This window comes from Pseudorca crassidens, chromosome 6, assembly GCF_039906515.1.
Source record: "Pseudorca crassidens isolate mPseCra1 chromosome 6, mPseCra1.hap1, whole genome shotgun sequence".
NCBI classification, from domain to species: domain Eukaryota; kingdom Metazoa; phylum Chordata; class Mammalia; order Artiodactyla; family Delphinidae; genus Pseudorca; species Pseudorca crassidens.
In genome coordinates, this window is record NC_090301.1 from 107,998,581 (window position 1) to 108,019,205 (window position 20,625).

The window sequence follows — 20,625 nt, forward strand, 5'->3', positions numbered from 1 at the left end:
CAAGAACCTCGTTTACAGTACAAGTTCAACATCGCGGAAAGTGAAAAATGGATAAAGAAGTTGTGGTATTTATTTACAAAGCAATATCACTCAGCAATGAAATCTATGTCATCAGGCCCTTAGCAGCACAATGAGTGGATTCAGGTATGATGATTCTAACTGAAATAAGTCACACAGAAAAAGAAACATCATAAGATATCAGTAATACACGGAATGTAAACTTGGCTACACAGGAACTGAATTACAGAACAGAACAGGGTCTCAAATTTAGAAAACCAACTTATGCTTGCTTAAGGGGAAAGGTGAGTTGGGGTGCTGCATAAAACCAGAGATTGAAATGAGCACAGATAAAGTTCCTTAAGCCAAATATGGAATAGACAAGAGCTACTCCTTGCTCAACGAAATGGACTCAACACCCCATATTAAACGCCTAAGAATGTACCTGACTAGTAAGTATCTTAAAACCTATAGATTGCTATGTCTCCAAAAGAGAATCAAGCGTGTGTACAGGGGCATAAACGCAGCAGTGATAGGATTGGAGAGGTTCGGTGAGCAAATGAAGACCCTTTGAAGTCATATTTCATGGTACCCATTTCACGGGTTTCAACTACCCAGGTTTAAGATATTCTTCCTTCAGCTAAAACATGCATGTGGAACCCAGAGTATGATCAACCATGTGAACGGGAGACGTGTTCAAATATGTCTCAGTTTTCGTCCCCTGGTACTCGGGTGCAACATTCCAGACGCTTTACTAACACTCTCCCGACTTGGAGAGTCAGTCCATTTAACCTCCTGTTTGGCCCAGGTTGCCATTTCTGCGGAAGATGAACAGGAATAGCGAGAACCAATGAGAGACTAGCTGGAGGTGTCTGGACGGGCAAATTTAACTCTCATTTCCCACCAGGAAGAGGAATTAACCAAAGGCTCAGCGTGCCGTGCCAGAACTAGATTAGGGCCTGAAGCCATCCTGCGGTGTTGAGACCAGGTCACAAGAAAGTGAGTTGAAGAAAGGAGCTCAGGGGCACTGTAATGCACAAACCTGCAGAGTTATAAATGACAGCTATCGTCCAAAAATATACTAAAGTAAGGCTGCCAAGAGGACCTGAAAGCGGGGCAGAATTGCAGGAAACCGATTTCAAGAGGTAGACTGGAATTGCATTGAAAGCATAGGAAAAGAGGCAGAACGTCCACAATGATGCACTTGGCCAAAAAGGGCGTATGCGTTTTTTCCTAAATATATTCAGGAAAAAACGCATACGCCCTTTTTGGCCAACCAAGCAAACTTGCAAAGGAAATCTGCACTACAATGAAGTCTCACTTCCCCCCAGTCAAAAGGGCCATCTGAAAAAAGTGTAAAATCCAGAAAGGCAGGACAGGCCATGGAGAACTGGGAGCCTTGTTATGCTGATGGGCGGGATGTAAATTGCCAACAGACACTCGGGAGAAGTGTATGGTGTTTCCTGAAACATCTAAAAAACAAAGCAACAGAGCCAAGGGCACTTCCACTTATGGTCCTATAGCTTAGGGAAATTAAAATCAAAAAGACACAGCCACCCCAAAATTTGGGACGGCTCTGTTTACAAGAACCTCGTTTACCGTACAAGTTCAATATCACAGAAAGTGAAAAATGGATAAAGAACTTGTGGTACTTACGTACAATGCAGTATCACTCAGCAATGAAATCTATGTCATCAGGCCCATAGCAGCATAATGAGTGGATTCAGGTACGATGATTCTAACAGAAATAAGTCACACAGAAAAAGAAACATCATAAGATATCACTAATACACGTAATGTAAACTTGGCTACACAGGAACTGAATTCCAAAACAGAACAGGGTCTCAAATTTAGAAAACCAACTTATGCTTGCTTAAGGGGAAAGGTGAGTTGGGGTGCTGCATAAAACCAGAGATTGAAATGAGCACAGAAAAAGTTCCTTAAGCCAAATATGGAATAGACAAGAGCTACTCCTTCCTCAACGAAATGGACTCAACACCGCATATTAAACGCCTAAGAATGTACCTGACTAGTAAGTATCTTAAAACCTATGGATTGCTATGTCTCCAAAAGAGAATCAAGCGTGTGTACAGGGGCATAAACACAGCTGTGACAGGATTGGAGAGGATCAGTGAGCAAATGAAGACCCTTTGAAGTCATATTGCATGGTACCCAACGACGGGTCTCAACTCTCCAGGTTTAAGGTATTCCTCCTTCAGCTAAAATATGCATGTGGAACCCAAAGTATGATCAACCGTGTGATCGTGAGACGTGTTCAAATATGTCTCAGTTTTCGTCCCCTGGTACTCGGGTGCAACATTCCAGACGCTTTACTAACACTCTCCCGACTTGGAGAGTCAGTGCCTTTAACCTCCTGTTTGGCCCAGTTTGCAATTTCTGTGGAAGATGAACAGGAATAGGGAGAACCAATGAGAGACTAGCTTGAGGTGTCTGGACGGGCAAATTTAACTCTCATTTCCCACCAGGAAGAGGAATTAACCAAAGACTCAGTGTGCCGTGCCGGAACCAGATTAGGGCCTGAAGCAATCCTGTTGTGTTGGGGCCAGCTCACAAGAAAGCGAGTTGAAGAAAGGAGCTCAGGGGCACTGTAATTCACAAACCTGCAGAGTTATAAATGAAAGCTATCGTCCGAAAATATACAAAAGTAAGGCTGCCAAGAGGACTTGAAAGCGGGGCAGAATTGCAGGAAACCGATTTCAGGAGGTAGACTGGAATTGCATTGAAAGCATAGGAAAAGAGGCAGAACGTCCACAATGATGCACTTGGCCAAAATGGCGTATGCGTTTTTTCCTGAATATATTCAGGAAAAAACGCATACGCCCTTTTTGGCCAACCAAGCAAGCTGGCAAAGGAAATCTGCACTACAATGAAGTCTCACTTCCCCCCGGTCAAATGGCCCATCTGAAAAAAGTGTAAAATCCAGAAAGGAAGGACAGGCCATGGAGAACTGGGAGCCTTGTTATGCTGATGGGCGGGATGTAAATTGCCAACAGACACTCGGGAGAAGTGTATGGTGTTTCCTGAAACATCTAAAAAACAAAGCAACAGAGCCTAGGGCACTTCCACTTATGGTCCTATAGCTTAGGGAAATTAAAATCAAAAAGACACAGCCACCCCAAAGTTTGGGACGGCTCTGTTTACAAGAACCTCGTTTTCAGTACAAGTTTAACATCGCAGAAAGTGAAAAATGGATAAAGAAGTTGTGGTATTTACTTACAAAGCAATATCACTCAGCAATGAAATCTATGTCATCAGGCCCTTAGCAGCACAATGAGTGGATTCAGGTATGATGATTCTAACTGAAATAAGTCACACAGAAAAAGAAACATCATAAGTTATCAGTAATACACGGAATGTAAACTTGGCTACACAGGAACTGAATTACAGAACAGAACAGGGTCTCAAATTTAGAAAACCAACTTATGCTTGCTTAAGGGGAAAGGTGAGTTGGGGTGCTGCATAAAACCAGAGATTGAAATGAGCACAGATAAAGTTCCTTAAGCCAAATATGGAATAGACAAGAGCTACTCCTTGTTCAACGAAATGGACTCAACACCGTATATTAAACGCCTAAGAATGTACCTGACTAGTAAGTATCTTAAAACCTATGGATTGCTATGTCTCCGAAAGAGAATCAAGCATTTGTACAGGGGCATAAACGCAGCAGTGATAGGATTGGAGAGGTTCGGTGAGCAAATGAAGACCCTTTGAAGTCATATTGCATGGTACCCATTCCACGGGTTTCAACTCTCCAGGTTTAAGGTATTCTTCCTTCAGCTAAAACATGCATGTGGAACCCAGAGTATGATCAACCGTGTGATCGGGAGACGTGTTCAAATATGTCTCAGTTTTCGTACCCTGGTACTCGGGTGCAACATTCCAGACGCTTTACTAACACTCTCCCGACTTGGAGAGTCAGTCCCTTTAAACTCCTGTTTGGCCCAGTTTGTAATTTCTGCGGAAGATGAATAGGAATAGGGAGAACCAATGACAGACTAGCTGGAGGTGTCTGGACGGGAAAATTTAACTCTCATTTCCCACCAGGAAGAGGAATTAACCAAAGGCTCAGCGTGCCATGCCGGAACCAGATTAGGGCCTGAAGCCATCCTGCGGTGTTGCGGCCAGCTCACAAGAAAGCGAGTTGAAGAAAGGAGCTCAGGGGCACTGTAATTCACAAACCTGCAGAGTTATAAATGACAGCTATCATCCAAAAATATACTGAAGTAAGGCTGCCAAGAGGACTTGAAAGGGGGCAGAATTGCAGGAAACCGATTTCAGGAGGTAGACAGGAATTGCATTGAAAGCATAGGAAAAGAGGCAGAACGTCCACAATGATGCACTTGGCCAAAAAGGGCATATGTGTTTTTTCCTGAATATATTCAGGAAAAAAGACATATGCCCTTTTTGGCCAACCAAGCAAGCTTGCAAAGGAAATCGGCACTACAATGAAGTCTCACTTCCCCCCGGTTAAAAGGTCCATCTGAAAAAAGTGTAAAATCCAGAAAGGCAGAACAGGCCATGGAGAACTGGGAGCCTAGTTATGCTGATGGGCGGGATGTAAATTGCCAACAGACACTCGGGAGAAGTGTATGGTGTTTCCTGAAACATCTAAAAAACAAAGCAACAGAGCCTAGGGCACTTCTACTTATGGTCCTATAGCTTAGGGAAATTAAAATCAAAAAGACACAGCCACCCCAAAATTTGGGACGCCTCTGTTTACAAGAACCTCGTTTACCATACAAGTTCAGTATCACAGAAAGTGAAAAATGGATAAAGAACTTGTGGTACTTACATACAATGCAGTATCACTCAGCAATGAAATCTATCTCATCAGGCCCGTAGCAGCATAATGAATGGATTCAGGTACGATGATTCTAACTGAAATAAGTCACACAGAAAAAGAAACATCATAAGATATCACTAATACACGGAATGTAAACTTGGCTACACAGGAACTGAATTACAGAACAGAACAGGGTCTCAAATTTAGAAAACCAACTTATTCTTGCTTAAGGGGAAAGGTGAGTTGGGGTGCTGCATAAAACCAGAGATTGAAATGAGCACAGATAAAGTTCCTTAAGCCAAATATGGAATAGACAAGAGCTACTCCTTGCTCAATGAAATGGACTCAACACACCATATTAAATGCCTAAGAATGTACCTGACTAGTAAGTATCTTAAAACCTATGGATTGCTATGTCTCCAAAAGAGAATCAAGCGTGTGTACAGGGGCATAAACGCAGCAGTGATAGGATTGGAGAGGTTCGGTGAGCAAATGAAGACCCTTTGAAGTCATATTGCATGATACCCATTCCACGGGTCTCAACTCTCCAGGTTTAAGGTATTCTTCCTTCAGCTAAAACATGCATGTGGAACCCAGAGTATGATCAACCGTGTGAACGGGAGACGTGTTCAAATATGTCTCAGTTTTCCTCCCCTGGTACTCGGGTGCAACATTCCAGACGCTTTACTAACACTCTCCCCACTTGGAGAGTCAGCGCCTTTAACCTCCTGCTTGGCCCAGTTTGCAATTTCTGCGGAAGATGAACAGGACTAGGGAGAACCAATCAGAGACTAGCTGGAGGTGTCTGGACGGGCAAATTTAACTCTCATTTCCCACCAGGAAGAGGAAATAACCAAAGGCTCAGCGTGCCGTGCCGGAACCAGATTAGGGCCTGAAGCCATCCTGCGGTGTTGCGGCCAGCTCACAAGAAAGTGAGTTGAAGAAAGGAGCTCAGGGGCACTGTAATTCACAAACCTGCAGAGTTATAAATGACAGCTATCGTCCAAAAATATACTGAAGTAAGGCTGCCAGGAGGACTTGAAAGCAGGGCAAAATTGCAGGAAACCGATTTCAGGAGGTAGACTGGAATTGCATTGAAAGCATAGGAAAAGAGGCAGAGCGTCCACAATCATGCACCTGGCCAAAAAGGGCGTATGCGTTTTTTCCTGAATATATTCAGGAAAAAAAGCATATGCACTTTTTGGCCAACCAAGCAAGCTTGCAAAGGAAATCTGCACTACAATGAAGTCTCACTTCCCCCCGGTCAAAAGGGCCATCTGAAAAAAGTGTAAAATCCAGAAAGGCAGGACAGGCCATGGAGAACTGGGAGCCTTGTTATGCTGATGGGCGGGATGTAAATTGCCAACAGACACTCGGGAGAAGTGTATGGTGTTTCCTGAAACATCTAAAAAACAAAGCAACAGAGCCTAGGGCACTTCCACTTATGGTCCTATAGCTTAGGGAAATTAAAATCAAAAAGACACAGCCACCCCAAAATTTGGAAGGGCTCTGTTTACAAGAACCTCGTTTGCAATACAAGTTCAACATCACAGAAAGTGAAAAATTGATAAAGAACTTGTGGTATTTACTTACAAAGCAATATCACTCAGCAATGAAATCTATGTCATCAGGCCCTTAGCAGCACAATGAGTGGATTAAGGTATGATGATTCTAACTGAAATAAGTCACACAGAAAAAGAAACATCATAAGATATCAGTAATACACGGAATGTAAACTTGGCTACACAGGAACTGAATTACAGAACAGAACAGGGTCTCAAATTTAGAAAACTATCTTATGCTTCCTTAAGGGGAAAGGTGAGTTGGGGTGCTGCATATAACCAGAGATTGAAATGAGCACAGATAAAGTTCCTTAAGCCAAATATGGAATAGACAAGAGCTACTCCTTGCTCAACGAAATGGACTCAACACCCCATATTAAACGCCTAAGAATGTACCTGACTAGTAAGTATCTTAAAACCTATGGATTGCTATGTCTCCAAAAGAGAATCAAGCGTGTGTACAGGGGCATAAACGCAGCAGTGATAGGATTGGAGAGGTTCGGTGAGCAAATGAAGACCCTTTGAATTCATATTGCATGGTACCCATTCCACGGGTTTCAACTACCCAGGTTTAAGGTATTCTTCCTTCAGCTAAAACATGCATGTGGAACCTAGAGTATGATAAACCGTGTGATCAGGAGACGTGTTCAAATATGTCTCAGTTTTCGTACCCTGGTACTCGGGTGCAACATTCCAGACGCTTTACTAACACTCTCCCGACTGGGAGAGTCAGTCCCTTTAACCTCCTGTTTGGCCCAGTTTGCAATTTCTGCGGAAGATGAACAGGAATAGCGAGAACCAATGAGAGACTAGCTGGAGGTGTCTGGACTGGCAAATTTAACTCTCATTTCCCACCAGGAAGAGGAATTAACCAAAGGCTCAGCGTGCCGTGCTGGAACCAGATTAGGGCCTGAAGCTATCCTGCGGTGTTGCGGCCAGCTCACAAGAAAGTGAGTTGAAGAAAGGAGCTCAGGGGCACTGTAATTCACAAACCTGCAGAGTTATAAATGACAGCTATCGTCCAAAAATATACTGAAGTAAGGCTGCCAAGAGGACTTGAAAGCGGGGCAGAATTGCAGGAAACCGATTTCAGGAGGTAGACTGGAATTGCATTGAAAGCATAGGAAAAGAGGCAGAACGTCCACAATGATGCACTTGGCCAAAAAGGGCGTATGCGTTTTTTCCTGAATATATTCAGGAAAAAACGCATACGCCCTTTTTGGCCAACCAAGCAAGATTGCAAAGGAAATCTGCACTACAATGAAGTCTCACTTCCCCCCGGTCAAAAGGGCCATCTGAAAAAAGTGTAAAATCCAGAAAGGCAGGACAGGCCATGGAGAACTGGGAGCCTTGTTATGCTGATGGGCGGGATGTAAATTGCCAACAGACACTCAGGAGAAGTGTATGGTGTTTCCTGAAACATCTAAAAAACAAAGCAACAGAGCCTAGGGAACTTCCACTTATGGTCCTATAGCTTAGGGAAATTAAAATCAAAAAGACACAGCCACCCCAAAGTTTGCAACGGCTCTGTTTACAAGAACCTCGTTTACAGTACAAGTTCAACATCGCGGAAAGTGAAAAATGGATAAAGAAGTTGTGGTATTTATTTACAAAGCAATATCACTCAGCAATGAAATCTATGTCATCAGGCCCTTAGCAGCACAATGAGTGGATTCAGGTATGATGATTCTAACTGAAATAAGTCACACAGAAAAAGAAACATCATAAGATATCAGTAATACACGGAATGTAAACTTGGCTACACAGGAACTGAATTACAGAACAGAACAGGGTCTCAAATTTAGAAAACCAACTTATGCTTGCTTAAGGGGAAAGGTGAGTTGGGGTGCTGCATAAAACCAGAGATTGAAATGAGCACAGATAAAGTTCCTTAAGCCAAATATGGAATAGACAAGAGCTACTCCTTGCTCAACGAAATGGACTCAACACCCCATATTAAACGCCTAAGAATGTACCTGACTAGTAAGTATCTTAAAACCTATAGATTGCTATGTCTCCAAAAGAGAATCAAGCGTGTGTACAGGGGCATAAACGCAGCAGTGATAGGATTGGAGAGGTTCGGTGAGCAAATGAAGACCCTTTGAAGTCATATTTCATGGTACCCATTTCACGGGTTTCAACTACCCAGGTTTAAGATATTCTTCCTTCAGCTAAAACATGCATGTGGAACCCAGAGTATGATCAACCATGTGAACGGGAGACGTGTTCAAATATGTCTCAGTTTTCGTCCCCTGGTACTCGGGTGCAACATTCCAGACGCTTTACTAACACTCTCCCGACTTGGAGAGTCAGTCCATTTAACCTCCTGTTTGGCCCAGGTTGCCATTTCTGCGGAAGATGAACAGGAATAGCGAGAACCAATGAGAGACTAGCTGGAGGTGTCTGGACGGGCAAATTTAACTCTCATTTCCCACCAGGATGAGGAATTAACCAAAGGCTCAGCGTGCCGTGCCAGAACTAGATTAGGGCCTGAAGCCATCCTGCGGTGTTGAGACCAGGTCACAAGAAAGTGAGTTGAAGAAAGGAGCTCAGGGGCACTGTAATGCACAAACCTGCAGAGTTATAAATGACAGCTATCGTCCAAAAATATACTAAAGTAAGGCTGCCAAGAGGACCTGAAAGCGGGGCAGAATTGCAGGAAACCGATTTCAAGAGGTAGACTGGAATTGCATTGAAAGCATAGGAAAAGAGGCAGAACGTCCACAATGATGCACTTGGCCAAAAAGGGCGTATGCGTTTTTTCCTAAATATATTCAGGAAAAAACGCATACGCCCTTTTTGTCCAACCAAGCAAACTTGCAAAGGAAATCTGCACTACAATGAAGTCTCACTTCCCCCCAGTCAAAAGGGCCATCTGAAAAAAGTGTAAAATCCAGAAAGGCAGGACAGGCCATGGAGAACTGGGAGCCTTGTTATGCTGATGGGCGGGATGTAAATTGCCAACAGACACTCGGGAGAAGTGTATGGTGTTTCCTGAAACATCTAAAAAACAAAGCAACAGAGCCAACGGCACTTCCACTTATGGTCCTATAGCTTAGGGAAATTAAAATCAAAAAGACACAGCCACCCCAAAATTTGGGACGGCTCTGTTTACAAGAACCTCGTTTACCGTACAAGTTCAATATCACAGAAAGTGAAAAATGGATAAAGAACTTGTGGTACTTACGTACAATGCAGTATCACTCAGCAATGAAATCTATGTCATCAGGCCCATAGCAGCATAATGAGTGGATTCAGGTACGATGATTCTAACAGAAATAAGTCACACAGAAAAAGAAACATCATAAGATATCACTAATACACGGAATGTAAACTTGGCTACACAGGAACTGAATTACAGAACAGAACAGGGTCTCAAATTTAGAAAACCAACTTATGCTTGCTTAAGGGGAAAGGTGAGTTGGGGTGCTGCATAAAACCAGAGATTGAAATGAGCACAGATAAAGTTCCTTAAGCCAAATATGGAATAGACAAGAGCTACTCCTTGTTCAACGAAATGGACTCAACACCGTATATTAAACGCCTAAGAATGTACCTGACTAGTAAGTATCTTAAAACCTATGGATTGCTATGTCTCCGAAAGAGAATCAAGCATTTGTACAGGGGCATAAACGCAGCAGTGATAGGATTGGAGAGGTTCGGTGAGCAAATGAAGACCCTTTGAAGTCATATTGCATGGTACCCATTCCACGGGTTTCAACTCTCCAGGTTTAAGGTATTCTTCCTTCAGCTAAAACATGCATGTGGAACCCAGAGTATGATCAACCGTGTGATCGGGAGACGTGTTCAAATATGTCTCAGTTTTCGTACCCTGGTACTCGGGTGCAACATTCCAGACGCTTTACTAACACTCTCCCGACTTGGAGAGTCAGTGTCTTTAAACTCCTGTTTGGCCCAGTTTGTAATTTCTGCGGAAGATGAATAGGAATAGGGAGAACCAATGACAGACTAGCTGGAGGTGTCTGGACGGGAAAATTTAACTCTCATTTCCCACCAGGAAGAGGAATTAACCAAAGGCTCAGCGTGCTATGCCGGAACCAGATTAGGGCCTGAAGCAATCCTGCGGTGTTGCGGCCAGCTCACAAGAAAGCGAGTTGAAGAAAGGAGCTCAGGGGCACTGTAATTCACAAACCTGCAGAGTTATAAATGACAGCTATCATCCAAAAATATACTGAAGTAAGGCTGCCAAGAGGACTTGAAAGGGGGCAGAATTGCAGGAAACCGATTTCAGGAGGTAGACAGGAATTGCATTGAAAGCATAGGAAAAGAGGCAGAACGTCCACAATGATGCACTTGGCCAAAAAGGGCATATGTGTTTTTTCCTGAATATATTCAGGAAAAAAGGCATATGCCCTTTTTGGCCAACCAAGCAAGCTTGCAAAGGAAATCGGCACTACAATGAAGTCTCACTTCCCCCCGGTCAAAAGGTCCATCTGAAAAAAGTGTAAAATCCAGAAAGGCAGAACAGGCCATGGAGAACTGGGAGCCTTGTTATGCTGATGGGCGGGATGTAAATTGCCAACAGACACTCGGGAGAAGTGTATGGTGTTTCCTGAAACATCTAAAAAACAAAGCAACAGAGCCTAGGGCACTTCCACTTATGGTCCTATAGCTTACGGAAATTAAAATAAAAAAGACACAGCCACCCAAAAGTTTGGGACGGCTCTGTTTACCAGAAACTCATTTACGGTACAAGTTCAATATCGCAGAAAGTGAAAAAGGGATAAAGAAGTTGTGGTACTTACGTACAATGCAATATCACTCAGCAATGAAATCTATGTCATCAGGCCCATAGCAGTATAATGAGTGGATTCAGGTATGATGATTCTAACTGAAATAAGTCACACAGAAAAAGAAACATCATAAGGTATCAGTAATACACGGAATGTAAACTTGGCTACACAGGAACTGAATTACAGAACAGAACAGGGTCTCAAATTTAGAAAACCAACTTATGCTTCCTTAGGGGGAAGGTGAGTTGGGGTGCTGCATAAAACCAGAGATTGAAATGAGCACAGATAAAGTTCCTTAAGCCAAATATGGAATAGACAAGAGCTACTCCTTGCTCAACGAAATGAACTCAACACCCCATATTAAACGCCTAAGAATATACCTGACTAGTAAGAATCTTAAAACGTATGGATTGCTATGTCTGAAAGAGAATCAAGTGTGTGTACAGGGGCATAAACACAGCTGTGACAGGATTGGAGAGGTTCAGTGAGCAAATGAAGACCCTTTGAAGTCATATTGCATGGTACCCAACCACGGGTCTCAAATCTCCAGGTTTAAGGTATTCCTCCTTCAGCTAAAATATGCATGTGGAACCCAGAGTATGATCAACCGTGTGAACGGGAGACGTGTTCAAATATGTCTCAGTTTTCGTCCCCTGGTACTCGGGTGCAACATTCCAGACGCTTTACTAACACTCTCCCGACTTGGAGAGTCAGTGCCTTTAACCTCCTGTTTGGCCCAGTTTGCAATTTCTGTGGAAGATGAACAGGAATAGGGAGAACTAATGAGAGACTAGCTTGAGGTGTCTGGACGGGCAAATTTAACTCTCATTTCCCACCAGGAAGAGGAATTAACCAAAGACTCAGTGTGCCGTGCCGGAACCAGATTAGGGCCTGAAGCAATCCTGTTGTGTTGGGGCCAGCTCACAAGAAAGCGAGTTGAAGAAAGGAGCTCAGGGGCACTGTAATTCACAAACCTGCAGAGTTATAAATGAAAGCTATCGTCCGAAAATATACAGAAGTAAGGCTGCCAAGAGGACTTGAAAGCGGGGCAGAATTGCAGGAAACCGATTTCAGGAGGTAGACTGGAATTGCATTGAAAGCATAGGAAAAGAGGCAGAACGTCCACAATGATGCACTTGGCCAAAATGGCGTATGCGTTTTTTCCTGAATATATTCAGGAAAAAACGCATACGCCCTTTTTGGCCAACCAAGCAAGCTGGAAAAGGAAATCTGCACTACAATGAAGTCTCACTTCCCCCCGGTCAAATGGCCCATCTGAAAAAAGTGTAAAATCCAGAAAGGCAGGACAGGCCATGGAGAACTGGGAGCCTTGTTATGCTGATGGGCGGGATGTAAATTGCCAACAGACACTAGGGAGAAGTGTATGGTGTTTCCTGAAACATCTAAAAAACAAAGCAACAGAGCCTAGGGCACTTCCACTTATGGTCCTATAGCTTAGGGAAATTAAAATCAAAAAGACACAGCCACCCCAAAGTTTGGGACGGCTCTGTTTACAAGAACCTCGTTTTCAGTACAAGTTTAACATCGCAGAAAGTGAAAAATGGATAAAGAAGTTGTGGTATTTACTTACAAAGCAATATCACTCAGCAATGAAATCTATGTCATCAGGCCCTTAGCAGCACAATGAGTGGATTCAGGTATGATGATTCTAACTGAAATAAGTCACACAGAAAAAGAAACATCATAAGGTATCAGTAATACACGGAATGTAAACTTGGCTACACAGGAACTGAATTACAGAACAGAACAGGGTCTCAAATTTAGAAAACCAACTTATGCTTGCTTAAGGGGAAAGGTGAGTTGGGGTGCTGCATAAAACCAGAGATTGAAATGAGCACAGATAAAGTTCCTTAAGCCAAATATGGAATAGACAAGAGCTACTCCTTGTTCAACGAAATGGACTCAACACCGTATATTAAACGCCTAAGAATGTACCTGACTAGTAAGTATCTTAAAACCTATGGATTGCTATGTCTCCGAAAGAGAATCAAGCATTTGTACAGGGGCATAAACGCAGCAGTGATAGGATTGGAGAGGTTCGGTGAGCAAATGAAGACCCTTTGAAGTCATATTGCATGGTACCCATTCCACGGGTTTCAACTACCCAGGTTTAAGGTATTCTTCCTTCAGCTAAAACATGCATGTGGAACCCAGAGTATGATCAACCGTGTGATCGGGAGACGTGTTCAAATATGTCTCAGTTTTCGTACCCTGGTACTCGGGTGCAACATTCCAGACGCTTTACTAACACTCTCCCGACTTGGAGAGTCAGTCCATTTAACCTCCCGTTTGGCCCAGTTTGCCATTTCTGCGGAAGATGAACAGGAATAGCGAGAACCAATGAGAGACTAGCTGGAGGTGTCTGGACGGGCAAATTTAACTCTCATTTCCCACCAGGAAGAGGAATTAACCAAAGGCTCAGCATGCCGTGCCAGAACTAGATTAGGGCCTGAAGCCATCCTGCGGTGTTGCGGCCAGGTCAAAAGAAAGCGAGTTGAAGAAAGGAGCTCAGGGGCACTGTAATTCACAAACCTGCAGAGTTATAAATGACAGCTATCGTCCAAAAATATACTGAAGTAAGGCTGCCAAGAGGACTTGAAAGCGGGGCAGAATTGCAGGAAACCGATTTCAGGAGGTAGACTGGAATTGCATTGAAAGCATAGGAAAAGAGGCAGAACGTCCACAATGATGCACTTGGCCAAAAAGGGCGTATGCGTTTTTTCCTGAATATATTCAGGAAAAAACGCATACGCCCTTTTTGGCCAACCAAGCAAGCTTGCAAAGGAAATCTGCACTACAATGAAGTCTCACTTCCCCCCGGTCAAAAGGGCCATCTGAAAAAAGTGTAAAATCCAGAAAGGCAGGACAGGCCATGGAGAACTGGGAGCCTTGTTATGCTGATGGGCGGGATGTAAATTGCCAACAGACACTCGGGAGAAGTGTATGGTGTTTCCTGAAACATCTAAAAAACAAAGCAACAGAGCCTAGGGCACTTCCACTTATGGTCCTATAGCTTAGGGAAATTAAAATCAAAAAGACACAGCCACCCCAAAGTTTGGTACGGCTCTGTTTACAAGAACCTCGTTTACCGTACAAGTTCAATATCACAGAAAGTGAAAAATGGATAAAGAACTTGTGGTACTTACGTACAATGCAGTATCACTCAGCAATGAAATCTATGTCATCAGGCCCATAGCAGCATAATGAGTGGATTCAGGTACGATGATTCTAACAGAAATAAGTCACACAGAAAAAGAAACATCATAAGATATCACTAATACACGGAATGTAAACTTGGCTACACAGGAACTGAATTCCAAAACAGAACAGGGTCTCAAATTTAGAAAACCAACTTATGCTTGCTTAAGGGGAAAGGTGAGTTGGGGTGCTGCATAAAACCAGAGATTGAAATGAGCACAGAAAAAGTTCCTTAAGCCAAATATGGAATAGACAAGAGCTACTCCTTGCTCAACGAAATAGACTCAACACCGCATATTAAACGCCTAAGAATGTACCTGACTAGTAAGTATCTTAAAACCTATGGATTGCTATGTCTCCAAAAGAGAATCAAGCGTGTGTACAGGGGCATAAACGCAGCAGTGATAGGATTGGAGAGGTTCGGTGAGCAAATGAAGACCCTTTGAAGTCATATTGCATGGTACCCAACCACGGGTCTCAACTCTCCAGGTTTAAGGTATTCTTCCTTCAGCTAAAACATGCATGTGGAACCCAGAGTATGATCAACCGTGTGAACGGGAGACGTGTTCAAATATGTCTCAGTTTTCCTCCCCTGGTACTCGGGTGCAACATTCCAGACGCTTTACTAACACTCTCCCCACTTGGAGAGTCAGCGCCTTTAACCTCCTGTTTGGTCCAGTTTGCAATTTCTGCGGAAGATGAACAGGAATAGGGAGAACCAATGAGAGACTAGCTGGAGGTGTCTGGACAGGCAAATTTAACTCTCATTTCCCACCAGGAAGAGGAAATAACCAAAGGCTCAGCGTGCCGTGCTGGAACCAGATTAGGGCCTGAAGCCATCCTGCGGTGTTGCGGACAGCTCACAAGAAAACGAGTTGAAGAAAGGAGCTCAGGGGCACTGTAGTTCACAAACCTGCAGAGTTATAAATGACAGCTATCGTCCAAAAATATACTGAAGCAAGGCTGCCAAGAGGACTTGAAAGCAGGGCAGAATTGCAGGAAACCGATTTCAGGAGGTAGACAGGAATTGCATTGAAAGCATAGGAAAAGAGGCAGAACGTCCACAATGATGCACTTGGCCAAAAAGGGCGTATGCGTTTTTTCCTGAATATATTCAGGAAAAAACGCATACGCCCTTTTTGGCCAACCAAGCAAGCTTGCAAAGGAAATCTGCACTACAATGAAGTCTCACTTCCCCCCGGTCAAAAGGGCCATCTGAAAAAAGTGTAAAATCCAGAAAGGCAGGACAGGCCATGGAGAACTGGGAGCCTTGTTATGCTGATGGGCGGGATGTAAATTGCCAACAGACACTCGGGAGAAGTCTATGGTGTTTCCTGAAACAATTAAGAAACAAAGCAACAGAACCTAGGGCACTTCCACTTATGGTCCTATAGCTTAGGGAAATTAAAATCAAAAAGACACAGCCACCCCAAAGTTTGGGACGCCTCTGTTTACAAGAACCTCGTTTACAGTACAAGTTCAACATCGCAGAAAGTGAAAAATGGATAAAGAAGTTGTGGTATTTACTTACAAAGCAATATCACTCAGCAATGAAATCTATGTCATCAGGCCCTTAGCAGCACAATGAGTGGATTCAGGTATGATGATTCTAACTGAAATAAGTCACACAGAAAAAGAAACATCATAAGATATCAGTAATACACAGAATGTAAACTTGGCTACACAGGAACTGAATTCCAAAACAGAACAGGGTCTCAAATTTAGAAAACCAACTTATGCTTGCTTAAGGGGAAAGGTGAGTTGGGGTGCTGCATAAAACCAGAGATTGAAATGAGCACAGATAAAGTTCCTTAAGCCAAATATGGAATAGACAAGAGCTACTCCTTGCTCAACGAAATGGACTCAACACCGCATATTAAACGCCTAAGAATGTACCTGACTAGTAAGTATCTTAAAACCTATGGATTGCTATGTCTCCAAAAGAGAATCAAGCATGTGTACAGGGGCATAAACGCAGCAGTGATAGGATTGGAGAGGTTCGGTGAGCAAATGAAGACCCTTTGACGTCATATTGCATGGTACCCATTCCACGGGTCTCAACTCTCCAGGTTTAAGGTATTCTTCCTTCAGCTAAAACATGCATGTGGAACCCAGAGTATGATCAACCGTGTGAACGGGAGACGTGTTCAAATATGTCTCAGTTTTCCTCCCCTGGTACTCGGGTGCAACATTCCAGACGCTTTACTAACACTCTCCCCACTTGGAGAGTCAGCGCCTTTAACCTCCTGTTTGGTCCAGTTTGCAATTTCTGCGGAAGATGAACAGGAATAGGGAGAACCAATGAGAGACTAGCTGGAGGTGTCTGGACAGGCAAATTTAACTCTCATTTCCCACCAGGAAGAGGAAATAACCAAAGGCTCAGCGTGCCGTGCCGGAACCAGATTAGGGCCTGAAGCCATCCTGCGGTGTTGCGGCCAGCTCACAAGAAAGCGAGTTGAAGAAAGGAGCTCAGGGGCACTGTAATTCACAAACCTGCAGAGTTATAAATGACAGCTATCGTCCAAAAATATACTGAAGTAAGGCTGCCAAGAGGACTTGAAAGCGGGGCAGAATTGCAGGAAACCGATTTCAGGAGGTAGACTGGAATTGCATTGAAAGCATAGGAAAAGAGGCAGAACGTCCTCAATGATGCACTTGGCCAAAAAGGGCGTATGCGTTTTTTCCTGAATATATTCAGGAAAAAACGCATACGCACTTTTTGGCCAACCAAGCAAACTTGCAAAGGAAATCTGCACTACAATGAAGTCTCACTTCCCCCCGGTCAAAAGGGCCATCTGAAAAAAGTGTAAAATCCAGAAAGGCAGGACAGGCCATGGAGAACTGGGAGCCTTGTTATGCTGATGGGCGGGATGTAAATTGCCAACAGACACTCAGGAGAAGTGTATGGTGTTTCCTGAAACATCTAAAAAACAAAGGAACAGAGCCTAGGGCACTTCCACTTATGGTCCTATAGCTTAGGGAAATTAAAATCAAAAAGACACAGCCACCCCAAAGTTTGGGACGCCTCTGTTTACAAGAACCTCGTTTACCGTACAAGTTCAGTATCACAGAAAGTGAAAAATGGATAAAGAACTTGTGGTACTTACGTACAATGCAGTATAACTCAGCAATGAAATCTATGTCATCAGGCCCTTAGCAGCATAATGAGTGGATTCAGGTACGATGATTCTAACTGAAATAAGTCACACAGAAAAAGAAACATCATAAGATATCACTAATACACGGAATGTAAACTTGGCTACACAGGAACTGAATTCCAAAACAGAACAGGGTCTCAAATTTAGAAAACCAACTTATGTTTGCTTAAGAGAAAAGGTGAGTTGGGGTGCTGCATAAAACCAGAGATTGAAATGAGCACAGATAAAGTTCCTTAAGCCAAATATGGAATAGACAAGAGCTACTCCTTGCTCAACGAAATGGACTCAACACCCCATATTAAACGCCTAAGAATGTACCTGACTAGTAAGTATCTTAAAACCTATGGATTGCTATGTCTCCAAAAGAGAATCAAACATGTGTACAGGGGCATAAACGCAGCAGTGATAGGACTGGAGAGGTTCGGTGAGCAAATGAAGCCCCTTTGAAGTCATATTGCATGGTACCCATTCCACGGGTTTCAACTACCCAGGTTTAAGGTATTCTTCCTTCAGCTAAAACATGCATGTGGAACCTAGAGTATGATCAACCATGTTATCGGGAGACGTGTTCAAATATGTCTCAGATTTCGTACCCTGGTACTCGGGTGCAACATTCCAGACGCTTTACTAACACTCTCCCGACTTGGAGAGTCAGTCCCTTTAACCTCCTGTTTGGCCCAGTTTGTAATTTCTGCGGAAGATGAACAGGAATAGGGAGAACCAATGAGAGACTAGCTGGAGGTGTCTGGACGGGCAAATTTAACTCTCATTTCCCACCAGGAAGAGGAATTAACCAAAGGCTCAGCGTGCCGTGCCGGAACCAGATTAGGCCCTGAAGCCATCCTGTGGTGTTGCGGCAAGCTCACAAGAAAGCGAGTTGAAGAAAGGAGCTCAGGGGCACTGTAATTCACAAACCTGCAGAGTTATAAATGACAGCTATCGTCCAAAAATATACTGAAGTAAGGCTGCCAAGAGGACTTGAAAGCGGGGCAGAATTGCAGGAAACCGATTTCAGGAGGTAGACTGGAATTGCATTGAAAGCATAGGAAAAGAGGCAGAACGTCCTCAATGATGCACTTGGCCAAAAAGGGCGTATGCGTTTTTTCCTGAATATATTCAGGAAAAAACGCATACGCCCTTTTTGGCCAACCAAGCAAACTTGCAAAGGAAATCTGCACTACAATGAAGTCTCACTTCCCCCCGGTCAAAAGGGCCATCTGAAAAAAGTGTAAAATCCAGAAAGGCAGGACAGGCCATGGAGAACTGGGAGCCTTGTTATGCTGATGAACGGGATGTAAATTGCCAACAGACACTCGGGAGAAGTGTATGGTGTTTCCTGAAACATCTAAAAAACAAAGGAACAGAGCCTAGGGCACTTCCACTTATGGTCCTATAGCTTAGGGAAATTAAAATCAAAAAGACACAGCCACCCCAAAGTTTGGGACGCCTCTGTTTACAAGAACCTCGTTTACCGTACAAGTTCAGTATCACAGAAAGTGAAAAATGGATAAAGAACTTGTGGTATTTACGTACAATGCAGTATCACTCAGCAATGAAATCTATGTCATCAGGCCCGTAGCAGCATAATGAGTGGATTCAGGTACGATGATTCTAACTGAAATAAGTCACACAGAAAAAGAAACATCATAAGATATCACTAATACACGGAATGTAAACTTGGCTACACAGGAACTGAACTCCAAAACAGAACAGGGTCTCAAATTTAGAAAACCAACTTATGTTTGCTTAAGAGAAAAGGTGAGTTGGGGTGCTGCATAAAACCAGAGATTGAAATGAGCACAGATAAAGTTCCTTAAGCCAAATATGGAATAGACAAGAGCTACTCTTTTCTCAATGAAATGGACTCAACACCCCATATTAAACGCCTAAGAATGTACCTGACTAGTAAGTATCTTAAAACCTATGGATTGCTATGTCTCCAAAAGAGAATCAAGCATGTGTACAGGGGCATAAACGCAGCAGTGATAGGATTGGAGAGGTTCGGTGAGCAAATGAAGACCCTTTGAAGTCATATTGCATGGTACCCATTCCACGGGTTTCAACTACCCAGGTTTAAGGTATTCTTCCTTCAGCTAAAACATGCATGTGGAACCCAGAGTATGATCAACCGTGTGAACGGGAGACGTGTTCAAATATGTCTCAGTTTTCGTACCCTGGTACTCGGGTGCAACATTCCAGACGCTTTACTAACACTCTCCCAACTTGGAGAGTCAGTCCCTTTAACCTCCTGTTTGGCCCAGTTTGCAATTTCTGCGGAAGATGAACAGGAATAGGGAGAACCAATGAGAGACTAGCTGGAGGTGTCTGGACGGGCAAATTTAACTCTCATTTCCCACCAGGAAGAGGAATTAACCAAAGGCTCAGCGTGCCGTTCCGGAACCAGATTAGGGCCTGAAGCCATCCTGCGGTGTTGCGGCCAGCTCACAAGAAAGCGAGTTGAAGAAAGGAGCTCAGGGGCACTGTAATTCACAAACCTGCAGAGTTATAAATGACAGCTATCGTCCAAAAATATACCGAAGTAAGGCTGCCAAGAGGACTTGAAAGCGGGGCAGAATTGCAGGAAACCGATTTCAGGAGGTAGACTGGAATTGCATTGAAAGCATAGGAAAAGAGGCAGAACGTCCTCAATGATGCACTTGGCCAAAAAGGGCGTATGCGTTTTTTCCTGAATATATTCAGGAAAAAACGCATACGCTCTTTTTGGCCAACCAAGCAAACTTGCAAAGGAAATCTGCACTACAATGAAGTCTCACTTCCCCCCGGTCAAAAGGGCCATCTGAAAAAAGTGTAAAATCCAGAAAGGCAGGACAGGCCATGGAGAACTGGGAGCCTTGTTATGCTGATGGGCGGGATGTAAATTGCCAACAGACACTCAGGAGAAGTGTATGGTGTTTCCTGAAACATCTAAAAAACAAAGCAACAGAGCCTAGGGCACTTCCACTTATGGTCCTATAGCTTAGGGAAATTAAAATCAAAAAGACACAGCCACCCCAAAGTTTGGGACGCCTCTGTTTACAAGAACCTCGTTTACCGTACAAGTTCAGTATCACAGAAAGTGAAAAATGGATAAAGAACTTGTGGTACTTACGTACAATGCAGTATCACTCAGC